Source organism: Sminthopsis crassicaudata, chromosome 4 (genome assembly GCF_048593235.1).
Source record: "Sminthopsis crassicaudata isolate SCR6 chromosome 4, ASM4859323v1, whole genome shotgun sequence".
Lineage (NCBI taxonomy): Eukaryota > Metazoa > Chordata > Mammalia > Dasyuromorphia > Dasyuridae > Sminthopsis > Sminthopsis crassicaudata.
The window spans coordinates 247,513,569-247,518,457 of NC_133620.1; the positions used below are offsets into that span (position 1 = coordinate 247,513,569).

Genomic DNA, 4,889 nt, shown 5'->3' on the forward strand with positions numbered 1-4,889 from the left:
TTAGAGGCAGTTTTAAAGTAACTACCTTTTCTCTTCCTTTCATCTTCTTCCTTATCAGATTTAATTCTCTCTTAATGGTATATGTTCTTTACTCTAAGATGGAAAGTAATTTTCTTTGGTGAAGAATATGGGAGCAAAATATAGGATAAATATTTCTAACTTTGCTATCTGTTGCAAATTTAAAACTCTGCTCCCTTCCTCCCCAAATAGTAGTTTTAAAGTCCCTGGTTGTTTTTCTCTAAACCACCACCACCAGCACCAACAACAATAAAACAATGTAAAAGTTCTAAATAAATAAATAAATAGATAAATGAATAAATAAATGTTACCCCGTTTCTTTTATGTCTCAACTAAATCAGTGATTACCAATAGTATCCCAATAATGTCACATTTTTAAATTTGTCAATGTTAATTTGACTTTCCTTTCATCTTTTAGAAGAATACTACATTTGAGGATAGAATACTTGAGAATAAGTTGCCAGTTTTGCCATTTATCAATGTTGAACTTTGGTTAGTTTACTTACTTTCTCAGAATCATTTCCGTCAATCAAAAAATAAGAATAGCATACACATGCACACTCAGTCATATTTGAAATTAATATTTTGCACAATTATTATGAAAGTTATTTGAAATAAAATATGTAATGTGGTTTGAAACTATAACATGTTACAAAATGCCTATTTTGTTAGTGATACAGATTTATTTTAGTATTTCTTTATTGAATGCCTCTGTGATTTAATTAGTGTACAGCAATGCCACATTTTCTTATCCTAAACAATTCTTCTGATTATCCTTTGCAGAAATCTCCCATGAAGAATCTTCACAGTATATGAAAATTTGGTGATGCAGTGGATAAAATGTTGAACTTGGAAATAAAAAGATAAGATTCTGAATACTTTCTCAGTTATTCATCACCAGTATGACTTTCAAAAGTCAAATAATCTCAAATAGCTTCATTTTCTTAAAATCAAGATAGAGAGAATATATTAGCTTAAATTGAAAAGTTGTTACAAAACAAACTACTCTATGAAGAATTTTGGGGGACTTTTACTCGTACCTTCTCTGAGCCGCCACTCTGAACCGCCACCATGTCCTACCCGGCTGAGGATTATGACAACAAGGCTGCATATGATCCCTACGCGTATCCTGGCAACTATGACATGCACACAGGAGACCCAAGGCAGGACCTGGCCTATGAGCGCCATTATGAGCAGCAGACCTACCAAGTGATTCCCAAAGTTATCAAGAACTTTATTCAGTATTTCCATAAAACTGTCTCCGACCTCATCGACCAGAAAGTTTATGAGCTTCAGGCGAGCCGGGTGTCTAGTGATGTCATCGACCAAAAGGTCTGTGAGATCCAGGACATCTATGAGAACAGCTGGACCAAGCTGACTGAAAGGTTCTTCAAGAATACCCCCTGGCCAGAAGCAGAGGCCATCGCCCCCACAAGTTGGCAACGATGCAGTCTTCTTCCTGATTCTGTATAAGGAGCTCTATTACAGACACATCTACGCCAAAGTCAGTGGTGGGCCTTCCTTGGAACAGAGATTTGAATCCTACTACAACTACTGCAACCTCTTCAACTACATTCTCAATGCCAACGGGCCTGCCCAACCAGTGGCTGTGGGATATCATCGATGAATTCATCTACTAGTTTCAGTCTTTCAGCCAATACCGATGCAAGACAGCCAAGAAGTCAGAAGAAGAGATCGACTTTCTTCATTCCAACACCAAGATCTGGAAGGTCCACAGTGTCCTGAATATGCTTCAATCCAACATCAACCGGCAGCTAGAAGTCTACACGAGCGGAGGTGACCCCAAGAGTGTGGCTGGGAAATATGGCCTGCACTCTCTCTACAAGATGCTCGGCTACTTCAGCTTGGTGGGGCTGCTCCAGCTGCACTCCCTTTTGGGGGATTACTACCAGGCCATCAAGGTACTCGAGAACATCGAGCTCAACAAGAAGAGCATGTATTCCCGGGTGCCTGAGTGCCAGGTCGCCACCTATTACTACGTGGTCTTTGCCTATTTGATGATGCGGAGATACCAGGATGCCATCCGTGTCTTTGCCAACATCCTGCTCTACATCCAGAGGACCAAGAGCATGTTGCAGAGGATAATGTACAAGTACGAGATGATCAACAAACAGAATGAGCAGATGCACGCCCTGCTGGCCATCGCCCTGACCAAGTATCCCATGCACATTGAAGAGAGCATCCACCTGCAGCTGCGGGAGAAGTATGGAGACAAGATGCTGCGCATGCAGGAGGGGGACCCCCAGGTGTAGGAGGAGCTCTTCAGCTACTCCTGCCCCAAGTTCCTGTCCCCCATGGTGCCCAACTACAACAACGTGCACCCCAACTACCACAAGGAGCCCTTCCTGCAGCAGCTCAAGGTGTTTGCGGACGAGGTGCAACAGCAGGCCCAGCTCTCCACCATCTGCAGTTTCCTGAATGTCTATACCACCATGCCCGTGGCCAAGCTGGCTGGCTTCCTGGACCTACTGAGCAGGAGTTCCGCATCCAGCTCTTGGTCTTCAAGCACAAGATGAAGAACCTGGTGTGGACCAGTGGCATCTCGGCTCTGGATGGGGAGTTCCAGTCGGCCTCAGAGGTGGACTTCTACATCTACAAGGACATGATCCACATCGCCGATACTAAGGTGGCCCGTCGCTATGGAGACTTCTTCATCCGACAGATCCATAAATTTGAGGAGCTCAATCGAACCCTAAAGAAGAGGGGCCAGAGACCCTGAGGGTGCCCCATCTTTCGCCACATTTATCCAGAATTCCTGCAGATGCTGACGTCTCAGGGATAGAACATGCTCTTCATCTCGTCGTGTTCTTGCCTTTTGATCCAGACCAGCAGGCCTTCCTTGCTGGAGTCAAACATTTAAATAAATTCCAGGAAGATAGATAGCCTCAAAAAAAAAAAAAATTGGGGGGAATTTTTTTCTAATTACACATAATTTATTTAAGTACTCATTAAAAAGCTCATAAACTTTGAACTTCACAGTCTCTATCTCATCCTTCTTTCTTACTTTAATAAGGCAAAATAATTTGATACAGATTATACATGGGCAGTCACATAATAGTTATTTCCATTTTATTTGTGTTGTGAAATAAAACACAAACCAAGAAAAATAAGCTTACGAAAAGATATGTTTTGATCTTCATTCAGACTCCATCCATTCTCTGGAGGTAGATAGCTTTTTTTTTCTTTTCTTTTCTTTTTTTTTATTAAGTACCTCAGATTTGTTTTGAATCATTGTATTACTGAGAATAGGTAAATCATTCAGAATTGATCACCATACAAGGTTTCTGTCACTGTATACAATGTTTACCTGGTTCTATTCACTTTACTTTGTGTCAATTTATATGTGTTTACCCTTGATCTTATTGGAAAGGATTTTAAGAAAGATGTCTTTATACAACATTCATTGATTTGATCAAGGTCAATGATGTTGTCAGTCCTGATGGCTTGTGGAAAATTATAGCAAAATTTGGGAAGTTCATTAGTATGATATGCCAATGATGACATGCTTGCCTGGAATCTGAATAATGAAATTGCTCTTATGCTTTCCCTGCCATCAATGGAATGAAACAAAGCTTTGTAGATGCTCCCTTGCTTTTCAGCATGCTGCTTTCAGCAATGTTGTTATATAACTTCAACAAGAATGTGAACTGCCTTAAGGTCAGTGTAAGATTAATCTAGATTCGGAAATCACATTCAACATTAAAAGAGGTGAGTACAAGTTTATTACAGCTCAGAAGCTTGATTTAAATAAGATAAGAGAAGAGGATACATAATATAAAAATAATACACAAACCACAAACATGGTAATAACTATAGCAATAAAGACAATATTAAGAAATAAACATACATACCAAATACAGCACCACTACTCAGCGGAAGCACCAATAACTGAATTGTCTGAGGAATTCAGTGTCAGCCATCCATGATACTGGACTGAGAAGATCACAGGCAAGGTATTCCTTCCTGCAGGATATTCTAGAGCAGGGCTTATCAAACTATGGCCAGCAGGCCAATTGTGGCCCACTGAGGACATTTATGTGGCCCTCCCGGTTATGGCAAATGGGCTGAGGGGTGGAAACAGAGTGTGAGCTTTTATTTTTACTATAGTCTGGCCCTCCAATAACCTGAGCGATAGTGAACTGGCCCCCTATTTAAAAAGTTTGAGGACCACTGTTCTAAAGTTTCTTTCCTACTACAAAGTTTATACATGCTGGAAACAACCATGTCTTGTATTTTCATTTTGTATGTGATCCTTCAGAGAGAGCAGCCTTCCATATGTGGGGTGCTTCTTTCTCAAGGATCCCATCAAAAGTAATAGTTTATTCATTCCTTTAGTCTGACTGTTTTTACTCAGTGAACTGGCCAGGTATTTGGAGCAAATCATGTCAGGTATAATGGGAAAATTTTTAATCAATGCAAAGGGAGAATGGACTTCCCTTCCTGTGCTTCTTGGCATTATATCAGATAACCGCAAGCAAATTCTTAAGCTCTCCTCAAACAGTTAAACAAAAGACATGGCTAGAACTAAAGTGAAGAAAGAGTTGATGCCTGACTTTTTATTCATAGATGATTGTGTACTCAACAAAACCTCTGAAGTTGAGGCAAAACAAACTATGGATTGATTCATTGCTGCTTGTGCTAATGTTGACCTTAAAATAACACCAAGAAAATACAGATTCTCTGCCAGCCTCTCCTAAAAAATCTATATATGTAGAAATTTTGAATACTGTGGAGAAACTCACTTTGGCAGTATCATTTTCAGGAATGACCACATATATGATGAGATTGGTACATATATTGCAAAAGCTAGTTCATTATTTGAAAGGCTCCAAAAGAAAATGTAAGAGAGA

At 40.0% G+C, this 4,889-nt stretch overlaps 1 pseudogene; it reads left to right on the top strand.

The window, feature by feature from the left end:
* The first annotated feature begins 1,064 nt into the window (after positions 1-1,064).
* LOC141566254 (eukaryotic translation initiation factor 3 subunit L pseudogene) lies at positions 1,065-2,956 on the top strand (annotated as a pseudogene).
* Positions 2,957-4,889: the final 1,933 nt, after the last annotated feature.